Genomic DNA, 17,053 nt, shown 5'->3' on the forward strand with positions numbered 1-17,053 from the left:
AGTAACGTTGCATCTAAAAGTGTAAACATCTCAGATCTATTCTCCCAATTATAGCAGAACTATAAACTGCACATTCTGCAGCTAGAGTTGTATGTTGGACTAATAAGCCAAAAGAAGTTTGTTCTGTAAACCAGTGCTTAATACAAAATGAAGAAGGAGAAACTTTTTTTTTCCTCCTGCTGTACTGAAAACATACCAAATAGTGACTTCAGGGTCAGTTTTAATTTCCTGTTGATTTGAGAAATCTTTACCTCTTAATGCAAGAGCGCTGCACTCATTAATTGCATTTCTCACAGTGTTATAGTTGTGTAACCAGTAAGCCAAGTATCAAATATTCCACATATGTGACACCCCTGAGAGCTCTGTTGTGTAAGCACTAGAAGGAAGCTACAGATGACAGCAGTGACCTTGTCAAAAGCACAGTTGTGAGTTGTTTTTATTTGTGATCTTCTTCTTTTAAGGTAAAGAAGTGCTGGAGACAGGGAAACAGTGTAAGAGAGAGGAATTTGGGATCAGGACATCATGTACGCTGGATTGAAACCTGCGTACCGTGAGTGTGTGCACACACTGTCACAACTTCAGTCACACACTAATAGTTTTTAATTTTAAACTGCTTACTGTTCTCTGACCTCTACTGACCATGGAGTTATCATTTAATAAATAACAACTAGGAGGAGAAAAAGCTGTTGAATGCAAAATAGAAACACCACATCGTAGAGAGAGGAACCACTCGTGTGCCTCTGGGCTGCATGTAACTCGCATGACTTCACATTGATCATCTAAACCTGAGCACCGTGCTTCTCTAGGAAACCACTGCACTGGCTGTTGGGTAATTTGTAGTCTGCTTGCTGAATGTTTTTTACACACACACAAAAAAAAATATATACAGTAGGTAGAGACATTTCAACACTGTTACAAATTATGTGAATTAGGTCTGCAAGATAGTTTTTGTGATAACCACAATGCAAAAAGCTTTTCTAAATTAGTTCTGTCTCATTTCAGTCCAAATATACAAATATTTTTAGAGCAAGCAAAAGTATTAATAATAAAAAAAATTAAAATATTGTAAAAATTGTAAAAAAATAAATAAATAAATAAATAATTGAAAAATAAATATATATATATATATATATATATATATATATATATATATATATATATATATATATATATATATATATATATATATATATATATTAAGGTATTAGGATATGTTTCCATATGGCAATAACGTTCAACCTTAGATCTAACTTAAAAATATAAAATTTTGTTATTTTCCTTATAATTAACAATTGTATTGTTTAGTTTGATTTAATTGGTGTTACAGTATTAAAAGCTTTCACACAGAACTTGACACATTAAACATTTCCAACAACTGATATTCCATCAGCTTTCATTTATTTCATCTTTTTTTTTTTTTTTGCTGAATATTATTAAAAACAAACATACAGCATACAGTAAATATAAATATTTATAACAGACAGACAGACAGACAGACAGACAGACAGACAGACAGACAGACAGACAGACAGACAGATAGATAGATAGATAGATAGATAGATAGATAGATAGATAGATAGATAGATAGATACTACGACTGTCTTGTATACTTCTGAGCTAACTTACCTGAACTCTGTCTACATCACTGCTCTTATCAAATGTCCAGTCTGTATCATTCTCATGGTCACTAAAACCCATCTCATCCTCACTTTCATCTGCAGGAAGAGCTGGTTCAGTCCTTTTCTTTTTTCACTTACCATAGAACATGGTGATGCTTGCTAATTCAATATTCTCTGTATTTATACCTAATCAAAAATATTGCTATAAAAATTAGATTTTATCCCTAACTCAAATGCCATTACCATATGACTAATCAACATTATATTACTAGCATTCATGTTGTTATTGTTACAACTTAAAAAAAAAATAAAAGCTAAGCTATTGCAATATTGCACATGCCACTATTGCACAGTGTTGCTTCTGGCATTTATCATATAAAACATCTAATCTGATAAAACTTTTTTGAGTTGTGAATATGTCATCATAACTTACTGGAGGTGATGTTTCAGATTTTTTTTGTGGATCTTACATACTTTGATCTTTTCTTTGTATTGAAATTTACATTTGCATTCACCAACTACTCCAAATAAACACCAGTCTGTCAGAAATCGCTACAAAAAAAAAAAAACACTGCATGTCATGTGACTTAACCAAAGCACATCTTTGGCTACACTAAGGTTCTCTTTCCAAAAAATAAAAAAATAAATTAAATAAATAAAATAAATAAATAAATAAATAAATAAAAATAATAAAATAATAATAATAATAATAATAATAATAATAATAATAATAATAACAATAATAATAATAATCAACTTTGGTCTTAAAGAAACGGTGGCAGGCAAATAAACATTGATATTAGATATCATCTTGCCATATGCCAACACCATGAGGTAGAGGGTTAAAACAATCTAAATTATTTGCCATTGGAATAAGTGAAACAATCTCATTTTTGCTTTGGAATATAGAATTTGAATTAAACACAATACAAAAATTCTTAGTAATTGTAAGTTGTTTTTTTTTTTTTTTTTTTTTTTGCATAAATTTTATAAAGTCAGTATAAATGCAGAGATTAAATACAATTACGATTCAGACTCAACACTGCATATCTTTGCGATGTGACTATTGCGGTTGTGCACATTGCTATTACAATGCTAAAATGATATATTGTGCAGCCCTAATGTGAATGACTTAAAATTGTGTATTTTTTTTAATTGATTGTAAAAATATTAGTAATAATAAAGTCTTGTGCATTTGCATGAGATACAGTATCATCTTGTATTAAGACATGCATAATGAGATTACATACCGTAGATACATAAAGATTAAATAAAACATCTCATAACTTGAATTATTGATAATAAACCACAAGGCAGCACGGTGGCTTTTAGTGGTTATCATTGTCACATTACAGCAAGAAGTCCCAGTTGGACCAGTTGGCATTTCTGTGTGAAGTTGGCATGTACTCTTCGTGTTTGCGTGGGTTTCCTCTGGGTGCTCCAGTTTCCCCTACATTCCAAAGACATGAACGATAGGTGATTTGGATGAACTAAAATTGGCTTCATGAATGAGTGTGAATGCAAAAGTGTATGGGTGTTTCCCAGTACTGGGATGTGCCTGAAAGGGCATCCGCTGTGTAAAACATATGCTGGAATAATTTGCGGTTCATTCCGCTGCAGCGACCCCTGATATTAAGGGACTAAACCAAAGGAAAATTAATAAATTAATGAATAATAAACAAGCTATATATAGAGTCCTTTATTCTTTCAAGCAGTAATCATTTGCATGAAGTGAGTAAAATTAATATTGTTGTAGTGAAGATTTTCCTGAAGTTGATTACGCTGATGTGAGTTTAAAAACAAATGCAAGAATTGTATGCTTTAATGAAACTATTTTTATAAGTATAATCTTGTCAAAGACTCTCACTCACACAAACAACAAAAAATGTGCTGAGAGACAGATGCAGAGAAGGAATATCTAAAATAGGGCTACACATTTTGTCAGTAAAACTGGTTCCATAATCAGCTGTAAATCTCCAGCAGCTGCTTTCAGATGGAACAGTGTTTACTACACAGAACCGCAGTTCATTGACAAGCTATGCAAAAGATCACAGACAATTTAATCAGAGCAATTTTGAAATCGAAGAGAATTATTTTGTGATTTGACAGCTTTTGTGTTGCTTCTCAGTAAACAGCGGTTCTGTGTTGAAGCTGATCTGAAGGAATGTCAAAATACCACATTTAATATCTTCTGCAGTCTTCCTAGGTTGGATGTGAGATCCTGGCTCATTTTAATATGAAAGACTCTTTTAAAATCAAAAGCATGTGCCTTTAACATATGCTCCTGAGAGCATATCTCTTCCATTCTGTGGTTTATTTGTGGTTTTATTGTACAAAAAAAAAAAGTTTATTCATTCATTCATTCATGTTCTTTTCAGCTTAGTTTTAATAATACCCCTTTAATAATCAGGGGTCACCACAGCGGAATGAACTGCCAGCTTATCCAGCATTTTATTAATTTTATTTTTTACGCACCGGATGCTCTTCCAGCCGCAAGCCAACACTGGGAAACATCCATACACTCTTTTTCACACTCATACACTACAGACAATTTAGCTTATTCAATTCACCTAGAGCACATGTCTTTGGACTGTGGAGGAAACCGGGAGAGGGGTCTGGATGCAGACCTGGTGCAGTGCAATCTGAGCTGCATCCAATGTTTTTTAATCGGCTCACCTAACCCCACCCCTAACCCTACCCGCCGCAGTGATGTCACACGCTCCATTTGAGTCTGACATTGCATCGCTGAGTGATGCACTCTCAGCTTGCATCATAAAGGCTGCATCCAGATACTACTGAAAACCACACCGGGGCTCGAACCAGTGACCTTCTTGCCGTTAGGTAATCATGCCATCCACTGTGCCACTATGACGCCCAAATAATGTTTACATTATACAATATAAAAGGGCTATTCTTAAGCGAAATTTGTTGAAAAACTCAATTTGTCAGTCATTTCACATTCAGTTCATATGTATATATATATATATATATATATATATATATATATATATATATATATATATATATATATATATATATATATAAATAGACACTGGTGTAAACATATCAATATTACTTTGATCAGATGTTTTAAATGTTAATTTAATTGTTTTCTCAGAGCTGTTATTTTTCATGTGTGTTTCCTTTGTCACTGATAGGAAGGTGTGCAGCTAATACTTACATATTAACCCAAACATCAGTCTCAGCAGTGTGGTTGGCATCAGGATGTTCAGTTTCAAAACATGACTGCAAAGGTATCTCCAGCCTATATAAATATTAGCATGTTGCATCGTGTGTTTTATGACACTTGCAGTGAGTATAGCCACATAACATAGCAGCGAGTGCCACATAAACCTTGTTGGGTATTAGTCTAAACAGGTGGAGCTGTGTGTGATTGCGTTGGTTGTTGCACACATTTCAACATTTTGGAAAGGAAATGTTTGGTGATTGCGGTTAAAAGGTTAATACTCTGTCATGTTTCAATTAAAATGGAGCCTACAGGAAAGCTAGCCAATTTCTGCAAAGTCCTGAGTACTCTGCATTTATTTTTATTATTTTTTTTATTACTTTATTTTATTATTACTTTTTTTTTGTTCATGAAAGAGGTAGAAATGCATTCTGTGGATTTCTCATTATATATAATAATGTTCTATATTGCTGATTGAAAAAAAAAAAAAGTAACTTTAAGTCAAAATTTGCCAGGGGTATGAATAAATTCAGCCTGAGTCTATACTTTATGTATGTGTTTGGGAATATTTTTGATCATATCTGGAAGTTTGAGTCTGTGTGGTCTGATTTTAGTTATGTTATGGCACGTGCAATTTAATGTAGCCTTCAAATTTTCACTGCATTATGTTTTATGAGAACAGAATCTACTTTTAAGTCTGTCTCATGGGTCTTGAGTATGTCATATAAAGAGATCTTAAACACTTTTGAAGTTATCAGTTGAGTGCTGGAACCAAATAGCTCATACTGACGCCACTGATCCAAGAAGACATTTCTTATATTTCTTGATGGACAACTCTTTGCTACACAATTACATTTACACTTCCAGTAGGAGTCAAGGCCTGAACTGCAAATCCTCAGATGAACATACTGAAACAGATTATATCGTCTGGAACAGCAGGGGAGGATGGAAATCTTTTTTTTTTTTTTTTTTGCAAGATGATGGCAACACATGGAAAGCTTCACATCTTGCTATAAGCTGACCTTACACACCGATGCTGATAAGATACTAAAGCATGACAGTGCTATTGTGTAAGTAAAAAAAACACAATATATTGAACTATAGACTTTATAGCAAGGTACTTTAAATAAAAACTGTCCACCAAATGTGAGCTTGCATGTTAATGAAGAAATCATACAGTGAGATAAATTGCCTATTACATGAAATCTGAACCCAGAATACTGATATATGCAGATTATTTCAAAGTTTTCCTTTGTTTCATATGAATCACTGCAATGTTACACTGGCATACACTACTAATGCTATTTGGTATTGTCATTTTCACGTTACACCTCATCCTGGTTCTTGTCATGTACTGATAAATGGTGGGATAGATGTAGAATGGAGACAGACAGTTTTATCATTCTCTGCGGAAAAGCAACTGGCCATGGTTTGTGTGGTTTAACTCTTACTGTAATAAGCCACTGGCCTCATGCTTTTTTCTAATCAACTGCATTAATTCTCTCTACATGATGCAAATTCAAATGCAGGACTTCAATCTCATATGTGATGCAATAGATTGGGAATCTAATTTATCAAGTTCTTTCAATCTGTTAAAACCCTGGGTGATTCCAACAGTATTTCCCCCTAACAATGTAAATGGTAAGTTTTACTTAAAATAACTAAAGCTAAAGCTTCCCCTTGTTGGAAGTATGACATCCTCTTCAGGTGATTTGAATAAACTAAATTGGCCGTATTATACTGTATGTGTGTGAATGTGAGAGTGTATGTGTGTTTCTCAGTACTAGGTTGCAGCTGGAGGGCATCCGCTGTGTAAAACATATGCTGGATAAGTTGGCGGTTCATTACACTGTGGCAACCCCTAATGAATAAAGGGACTACGCTGAAGGAAAATGAAAGAATGCATTTCTGATTTGTTCATATTTTGTTTACTTCGTCTTTAATCACTTTCACGTCCTACTTATATAATTCAGTGTCGGGGGTTGGTGACTGCAGGTCTTGCAAAGTGTGAATTGATTGATTTTGTTAATTAACTGATACTTTGCTTTAACTTATGACTGCATGTTGAAAAAAAAATCTATATGCAAAGATGGTGCATTTATTTTACTTACTGCACGAATGAGAGAAAGTGTGTCCAATAAAGTGGAACAATGCAGCTTTCTAAATAAAAGATATAATCAACTGGTAAATTCACTGGGCTACTGCAGCTTTTGTTAAATTGCCACAGAACAGTCAGAAAAGTTTACAAAAAAGTGTGCATAGTACATGTTTCCCCATTAAAAGAGACTGGCACTCTATTTGTGTTCCATAGCTGCCCAAGTGAAACTAGCGATTTTGGCTTCACAGATTGGGACACTTCAAATGCAAATTTAAAGGGATTGTTCACCCAAAAATGAAAAAGCTGCCATCATTCACTCACCCTCTTCTAAACTTTTGGAGTTTCTTTCTTCTGATGAACAAAAAAGATTTTCAAAAAATGCTGGTTGCTGGGACCAATTGATTTCTGTTGTATTTCTTTCTCATTATGAAAGATGATTGGTCCCAGCAACCAGCAAGTATTTGTGTGTGTGTGTGTGTGTGTGTGTGTGTGTGTGTGTGTGTGTGTGTGTGTGTGTGTGTGTGTGTGTGTGTGTGTGTGTGTGTGTGTGTGTCAAATAAAGCCTCCTATCAATATATTGGCTTGTCAAAACTAAGGCAAAATAGTATTTGAAATTATATGTAAAAAAGTCAGAGTTTGTGGCTTGATTATAATATAAGTTTAATATGTTTTCTTTTTACATGCAGACTGCTCTTATCTTTTGCAAGATGTGATAATAATAATAATAATAATAATAATAATAATAATAATAATAATAAAAATAATAATAACAGTAATAATAATAATAATAATAATAATTATTATTATTATTATTTTTATTATTATTATTATTATTATTATTATTATTATTATTATTATAATTATAATAATAATAATGATGTTAATAATAAATGTTAATCATTTGGCCCATCATTTAGCTTTTACAGCAAGACAGGTTTCAAGAAATTTAATTTGGCTATATTATAAATTAAATAGCTATAGCAAGATGCTTTTGAGTGACAGGTCATGACAAATGTTTGTTTATTTGTTTTACAAATGTTTGTTTTTTTGAATTTGGCATTTTATTGAACAAGTGGTCCATTTCTATAGTAAATTGTTTTCACAACAAAGGTTGTTTTTGTTCCAGCCACATACATTAAATGTTTAAATATCTATTACATATGAGATGGTACTGCCTATATTATTTCACCAGCTGTACACTACAGTGTCAGTGTGGTAATGTGAGCTGGTGTGGCTATAGTCCCAGGGCTGAATTTTTGTCCCAGTCCGCCCCTGCCCCTGAATCACTTGATGATCTGTTAGCACAACATGGGTTATAATAAGTCAATTTGCTTTACTGTTTCTTTGTCGAAGCAATACAAGGAAAATGACCAGTAGGTTAAGAGGCAGGTGTCAAAACATTTCTAAGCCTCAACACATTTTATTTGACTGTTTTAGTGTTTCACTAAGCCTCACTCTGCACACCACAACTCTAGGGAAACTCTCAAAAACACTAATGGCCACACTATTTTACACCCGACAAAGAACAAAGAAAACACAAGGGCTTATATACTGACAAAATGACACCATTACAGACAAGTGTGAGGATTAACGGTAAAAAATAGCAGGATGATGAACAAACTGGTTCACACAGAAAAAAAAAAAAAAAGAACACACAGGCAGTCCAAAACTCTAACAGTAAGCAATAGCATATATCAGATATTTGTAGGAAAATATTGCACATATATGAAAACTATTTTGTGTTTATGCAGTAACCGAGCCCCATGTATCAAATAGTACATATTGTTCAATTGTAATAAATAGGCTACACACTTATTTTATTCATGCTCTGAGGTACTATCTATGGCAATAGATATTTCACGTTCATACTTGTGTGATAACGAATAATGAAAATGAAATGTGCACCTTTAACCCATCACACAGGTTTTTAATGAAAGAAGTAGAACTAAGTATATTTCCCCAGCCTCTCAAGGCACCTGTGTTGCAATTCCCTTTAAAGCACCTTTTTACAAACTGTCACCTTAGAATTCTAAGGTTCTCTCTGACATTTTTGTCAAATTTGAGTTATTGACTTTTTATTCCAAAAACAAATATTACACACATACTGTTTGCTATGGAATGCAAAATCTTTAAAGCTCAATATCTCAAAATCATTCAGAACGCAGATAGAACCTTATAATTCCAAAGTGACGAAATGTACACGTTAAAATCTGTTGATATTATTTTGTTGTTTCACTACTTTGTTTGTCTGGCAAAAAGGCAATCAACAATGAAAGCATGTAACATTGACATTAGTAATTGTTGGATCACCTGTCTATCAAACATCTGATGAAGGATCTATACTAAAAACTTTTTTTTTTTTTTTTTTTTATGTAAAAAGAGGTAAGTCTGTTGCTTGCCATTCTCTTTAAGCCTTCCACCTTTAACTCACCTTAACCTTGTTTAACCTTCCAATCAATAAAGGTGTACTCAAAGTTCCAGAAAGGTAAACATGAGTCTGCATTTTATAATATAACTGCAAGTGTCAGGGTTGATGTGTCAGCCTGTCAATTAAAGTGCAAGGACAACATATCCAATTTCAATTATAGACTTATTGATTACCCATTAAACACTTTATTCCTACTATTAAATAACTAACAGACTATTTATATACACTTTCCACATGTTTTCTTTAGTTTCATTTAAAATAAACACCTCTCCAAGCTGATGTGTGAAAATGAGTTTGGAGAAAAAAAAAAAAAAAAGAGTTGCTTCATATATATGAATAAGCAACATGGTGGTGCAGTGGGTAGTGCTGTCACCTTACTACAAGAAGGTCGCTGGTTTGAGCTTGGCTGTGGTTTGTGTGAAGTTTAATTGCTCTCTCTGTTTTCTCCCTGGTTTATTCCAGGTGTGCCGGTTTCCCCCACAGTCCAAAGATATGCGGTATAGTTGATTTGGGTAAGCTAAATTGTCTGTAGTTCATGTGTGTATGTCCTGGTCCTCCAGGTTGTGAGTTGAGCGTTGGGCTAACGACCAACCCCATGAAAAAATTAAATGTTACAAAACAGCAACATGGTGCGGCTAAATGTCAACTTTGATATAAATGGCACTGGGAGTAAGTAATACATGTGGAAAAAAAATAAATAAATACTCAACTGCAGTCTAATTTGATTGGCTAATGAGACGTTGATTGGTAGAGACTAGTGAGTGCATTTACATGTGCATTGTGTAGTCATGTTAACATATGGACCAATGTACATTTTCTTAATGAGTGTAAGATCAGTATTGACTCATGAATAGCATTGACAAAAACCATTCTCCCGATTCCGCATGACATTCTAAAATACTTAATATGGCTTAATGCATCAAGACAGTCTTTCTAATAGACTGAACTCCGTAGACACATTGCATCTAAAGCACATCATTTACAGATATGCAGATGAGCTCGACATAAACGTATTTATTTGCACATTAATGATTTTCCCCTATAGAAAAAATACTTAACTGGTCACATCTGCTTGCCTGTACTTTTTAACATTTATTAATATGATTTACTGAGTTAACAAACACTGTCTTGACACATTAAGCCATGTTAAGCCATGTTTTCATGTTAAGCATTTTAGAATGTCCACCTCAGTGAAGTGTGCATGTGGGATAGGAAAACATCCTGGTTTATATTTAAGTGTATCCAGCCACAGCGAGTATGTCCTATTGGTTGGATTGGTAGGAAGGATTTATCACATATTCTGCTTTTCTATTGACCCAAGTGATTTATAAAATGTGTTCTCATCTCATGCTGCCAGAGGACAAGTGGGATATTTCTAGCAAACTAAAATATGAGATGAGTATGAGTCTGTGCTATTTTTTCCACAGACATTTTAAATTACTAGGATGTTTTAATATATAATATATTTAATATATTATATAAATAACTTTGAGTGGATTGCATTTCTATGCTTGTGATAAAAATCACCAGCGTATTAAAAATACTAACTAATATTTGGGCTTTTGCAAGATGTGATCAGAATAGTTGCATGAGCGTCATCATCTCCTTCTGTGTGGATCCTATGTAATGATCAATACGTTTTATTCCTGTACAGCAGGGGTCACCAATCTCTGTCCTGGAGGGCCGGTGTGCCTGCAGAGTTTAGCTCCAACTTGCCTCAACACACCAGACTGGATGTTTCAAGTATACCTGGCAAGACCTTGATTAGCTTGTCCAGGTGTGTTTGATTAGGGTTGGAGCTAAAATCTGCAGGACACCGGACCTCCAGGAACAGGTTTAGTGACCACTGCTGTAGAACAGCAACAGTTATGTGTTTATTCATCTTATCAAAGTTCAAATTCAAGAAATATGCAAATTAAAAAAAATAAATTAATAAAAAAATATGCAAATAAATAATGAAGATTATCTTTTTTACACAAATCAGCACATGGTTTACTGTTACAGTATGTGTGGCCCTTTCTAAATCAAGGACAGAGTGCTGTTTAATAAAATCTCACTAGGCAATCATAGTATACCATTGTCAATCTTGCCCCATGAGAGGCGTGTGCCAAAATAGTCAAACTGCTAATGGAAATAGAAATGTGTGACCTGTCTTGCACCCTGTCGAATCTCATTCACAAATTAGGATTTGCAAAAAGGAATGTTTGAAAGCATATTGGGATAGCACCTGTCAACCTTTTAGCTTTTTTTTTTTTTTTCACACGATTCGCTTGTATTTTACCGTTCATCAAATCCCCCTATCATATTATTTTGGCTTCGAAACACTAGCGATTATGAAAATGTAATCTAAACAGCCTTTAAATCAGTCAAATCATGTATTATTATGATTGTGGTGCTCCATAATGATTAATAGACACTGTACATTGAGTGTTTTCTGAAATGCGATCAGAAAAAGGCCAAAGTATTGTTATGTTTTCTTGTCAAATGTTAGACTTGCTTATTTAAATGATGTTTAATTTTATCTGCACAATGTAGTTCTGTGGTTAATACACTACTTCTTTTGGAAATATGTTTGGCTGTATGCGTATTGTCAAAGGGCTCAAATTTTGTTTGGTTAGTTTAAACCTGTTCAGCATGGCTCATACTCGACAAGTTCGCTTGAGTGTACGCGGCGAATGCGACGTCATCGCTGTGTTTGCAGAGGTTCATTTTGGGTACGTGCATTATTATTTCGGTTGGCGAAGCACAACATGTTTCTGAGACTCGAGTGAACAGTTCGCGCAGCACTGCATTTCATTTGAGTTGAATATGAATCACTTTGAAGAAAGTTCTTCTACAACTGTACAGACATCTTTATGATCTGTCCATGCGTGATCATAGGGATAACCAGATGATCAATAATCATTGGCTAGAAATTGCAACAGCAGTGGCAAAGGAGGAAAGATTTTGTAAAAGTCTGAAAAAAAAAAAAACATGAGGGATGCGTTTGTTGAAAACCAAAAGAGGCCATGACATAAGTGAAGCCTTTTTTTTTTTCCAAAAAAAAAAAAAAAACAGTTACACAATTATAGAATAGGTTTATTTATTTATTATATATATATATATATATATATATATATATATATATATATATATATATATATATATATATATATATATATATATATATATATACATATTAACCATTGTTTTTATACTGATATCAAAACTGAACAGTTTTGATGTTTTGAATTTAAAATAACTTATTAGTTACAAAACTATAATAAGGCTTTATTGGTGATAATGGTCAGGAATGTTGGATTATTAATGCCTTTTTAGCATATAAGTGGAGAACAGAAATTAGCCATACAGTAAAAAAATATCTATTTTTTTTAGTACTTGTTCGACTTTTATTCTGGCCATGGTGAAATATATAATTGTAGAGCAACCCAAGTTATATTGTCCTTAATATTTTAATAAACTTTAATATGAACAAAAGACGTGATACATCAAAGTTTGATTTAAATAAATAAATAAATAAATAAATAAATAAAAAAAAAAATAAATAAATAAATAAAAATCTTGAATGATTATAAAAATGCTTATAATCATAAAAATATATAATAACCTGAATGTTATTAATGATAAGACATAGTTCCAGAAACGTTCAAGTTCCCTGTTTATCGATTTTACGGTCAGTTTTTTTTGACCGCCCTGTGTCATTTTAAAGAATATCTCAACAGCGAATGCATCAAGTATAAAAGCATCTTCCATTTCATGAGATGCGCACAGTCTGCGGAGATCTGTGACGCTGCACCAGGCGAAAGTATAAATCAGGCTTTAGATGACACCAAATTGACTGAGAAAAGGCATCATTCTCAATTTAAGGTCTTTAATTTTTTTTTTTTTTTTTTCAAGTCCAAAGACATGCTGTACAGGTGAATTTTGTTGGCTAAATTGTCCGTAGTGTATAAGTGTGTGTGGATTTTTCCCAGAGATGGGTTGCGGCTGGAAGGGCATCCATTGTATAAAAATGTGCTAGATAAGTTGGTGGTTCATTCCTCTGTTGCAACTCCTGATTAATGAAGGGACTAAGCCTAAAATAAAATGAATTAATTAATTTCCCAGTTTGCAATTTTTGTGGGTATAGGAAAGTTAACAGATAGCTTTCTCAAGGTATTATAGATTTCCTTAGTGCCGCAGGCACCTGGTAGCCCACATGGAGCCTGTCAGTTGCTTGGAGATCACATCCTATAAATAGCATCATTCTTAATCCTATCCTCACTTTATTTCTCAATAATACTAAACTTATAATAACATATATATATATATATATATATATATATATATATATATATATATATATATATATATATATATATATATATATATATATATATATATATCAACATGTATATACCACACAATTGTTTGAATTTTTTTTTTTTTATTATTGCACATATGTTCATTACTTTCCATAATTGCCTTTAGTTTTCAAATGTAATTTTCAATAAACCAGTCCAAATATGTCAGTGAGCTAGAACTTTATTACCTGCATATGCCCCTGCTGCCAGGCCATATAGATGAGTTAGTCACATTATGACATGCTATTTCAGTATTTCTGGCTGGGCAGTAGCCCCAATCATCTTTCAGCCAGCTGGTGAAATTGCAGTGGTCTCAATAGCTGCTAAAAGTCATTTCAGAAAACCTTAAAATGTTTTGTCATTTTTATCCAGTTGGTCTTGTTTTGATTCTTCAACCACAACATGGCAATATAAAGAATAGATTTAGAACTGCTTGAAATGAGATGAAAACATTTGTATCTTCACTGGCTGTCTGGAAACACCCTTTGACTGTTTGGTGAAATCATGTAACTAAATAATATGGAGATTTGTGTATGATCTATTCACTAATTTTTCTTTCTGTCATATTTACATTTAATTTAAAAATGAACTCTGGTACAAGCAAAATTATATAACAACCAGAATGGCCATAGCAGTCATTCTGACAATTGTAATTATAATTAAGTATAGAATGTCTGTTGTCATTTTATAAATGATCATATCCAAAAAACAATATAATTTTAGTAATAAAGCCAAAAAGTGTAAAAGTTATTAGACCTCTTGTAAATGTACATACCTCACTTAGTCCAGCAAGCAAGAGAGCACAGTTTATTCATCATAGGATTATGTTGTTTTAAATAAATGTCTAAAATAAACTTATGTTTTTGCTATCAGTTTGCTAGGCAACAGAGACGCTCATATTAAAAGGCAAAGAATTAATATTGTACACTCAAATGCATGCCATCAATTTGACAGCTATGATAAGTGAAGTTTCACAAACTAAAGCTGCGGTCACGCTAGAGGTTGTGTGTGTGAAATTCTGTCGTGGGGCGCTGCGAAAAGGAGAGGGAATAAACAAGATTATTAGGCTTTTAAAAAGGAAGCGTTTTCTCCATGTTCAAAATTAAGTTTTGATCCTCGGGTGCTCTCACGCAGTCAAGTGATGCGATTTCACAGGTCAGAGTTCACCAAGCTTGAACTTTCCACTGCAGCATACTGCAAAACTTAACGCATTACCCTGCGTTTCCTGTCTGACGCATTCGCGTGCGTATGAATGGAAATCTATGGGAAGAAAAGCCCAGTTTGACCGCAGTCTAATTTCGAGAGGAGCAAGTAATATGATCAACTACAGCTGGTCCTCATTGCTAATCATCAGTTAGACTATTTGGATCATTCAAAAATTACTATAAATATCCTGCCTGAACTTTATTCCCTATGTTCGTTTTGGAAACCTCCCCCTTTATCCTTCCTGTCTCCCTCCTCCCTTCTCCCTGTGTTTAGCTGCGGTCACATTAGAGTTTGAGCATGCGATATTCTGTCATGCGGCGCTGTGAAAAGGGGAGGAATTAAAGAAGCTTATTAGACATTTAAAAAAGTGAGCGATTGCTCAATGTTTTAAATTTGCGAAACTTGATGCAAGACCCTGCATTTCCGGTCTGACGCATTCGCGTGCATATGAATGGAAGTCTATGGAAGGAAAAGCCCAGTGTGACCGCAGCTTTAGTGTGGGTTTTTCCCAGGTATCCAGTTTCATCCCACTGTCACATCCTTGGCTTGTTCCTGCAGTTCCAATCACCACTCTCCTTCACCATCCACCACTCACCACACTCGTGAACAATCACCTGATTACTGATCAGGCACAGGCACATGCACCTGCAATCACCCATGCACTATATAAACTCACCTCCTTCATTCACTCATCAGCTGGACTCAAAGTCAGATGGTTCTACCTCTCCCTCTTGTACTCTTACGTGGATGTCCTTTTTTTCCTGTAGATGCAAACACACCTGCTTAAGGGAAGTGACTTAAGCTCTGTTAATGTAATACTTAAGATCTGAAACTTACCATTTGAACTCTGTGTGAGATCGCTTAAAGATATTACTATCTTTTTCTTCCTTGTTTGACCGTGATGCCCACAGTCTAAAAACATGTAACATAAGCAAATTGTAATAGCAGTCGCAAGCACTTAACGCATACATACTGAATCGATTCTTATAGAACCACCTTAGTAATCAAAGTATAGGAAAAAAAAAAAAAAAAAAAAAACGAACTGGGGGGGCTTTCTAGAAATACCTGACCTTGCATCCCTCCAAATGCTCATTGACCAGGTGGGAACCTTGGGTTAATCTATCTCCGAGCTCAGCATTCTCTTCTAGGACAGCATGCCAAACCTGCTACTATAGTCGAGCATAATCTAAGTGTAAACTCTTGAATTTAAGGTAAAATATAACCAAATAACCATTTGGGTAGGGTCAGATTATATATATATATTTTTTTTTTTTACGACTCAGAACAATGTTGTCTAATTTCTACATTTTATGTCAAGTTACCATGTAACAAGCGGGATAAACACTTATTATTAAATAATAAAGCCCTTTAGGGTTATACAACAGCAAATACTGTATGGCTGTCTGGCTTTATTCTGCAACAACAACCGGTTGGATATAGTAGTGTTCCTCATTTACTGCAAAGGTCTACAAAGGTTTGTAACAGATTTGTTTAATTCCAGTTTATGGCCTTCATTGTCTATGCTTACGAGTTGCTGTCACACACTGTGGTTTTTGCTGTGGCCAAGAAGAGACAAGAAGACATTGTTTTTCTGTGTCAAATTCACATTCAATGCAAAGGATGAGAAGTTGAGCTTGAATTGATATGTTAAAACCTGACACGATTATCATATAATGGTGTATACAGGGCTGAGGGAGTCTGAAAAGACATGGCATCAGAAGTTTTGTTTCCAAACACATGCTAACAAGTAGTACTAACAATGCCTGACTGTACTAAGAAGAAATGATGTTGGGAGTGCTCATGCTTGCAAGATTTTGTTGATGAGGTGTCAAAAATACATTGTTTTCTGTGCTGCAAAGCCGTATCCATTTTGCATCCAAACATTCATTTGACCAATCAGAGCAGAGTAGGTTACTTTTGTTTGTTTATCTTGGAAGGATACACAGCTGTATTAGGGACACCATAGTATGACAAAGTATCAGTCAAACAAAAAAAATGTCAACAATGCAATATGTAAAAATATTGTGTGAGAAATTATTATATAAGACCTGTGAGAGATTATTAACGGTATTGATTTGGGATATCATGGGGCATTATTATTTTTCCATGGACCAACTTATAAAGTGAAAATAGCAAATGCATACCTCGCGAGAATATAAAACAGCCCTACAG

The 17,053-nt window shown here is 34.0% G+C and overlaps 1 long non-coding RNA gene across 1 annotated transcript in view; it reads left to right on the forward strand.

The window, feature by feature from the left end:
* The window catches only part of LOC141377499 (uncharacterized), a 37,173-nt gene that overhangs the window by 888 nt on the left and 19,232 nt on the right, over positions 1-17,053 (forward strand). Inside the window, exon 2 of the long non-coding RNA XR_015507383.1 lies at positions 462-550. This is a non-coding gene — a long non-coding RNA (uncharacterized LOC141377499). The remainder of the gene's footprint in view (positions 1-461; positions 551-17,053) is intronic.

This window comes from Danio rerio, chromosome 14, assembly GCF_052040795.2.
Source record: "Danio rerio strain M-AB ecotype USA chromosome 14, GRCz13ab, whole genome shotgun sequence".
Lineage (NCBI taxonomy): Eukaryota > Metazoa > Chordata > Actinopteri > Cypriniformes > Danionidae > Danio > Danio rerio.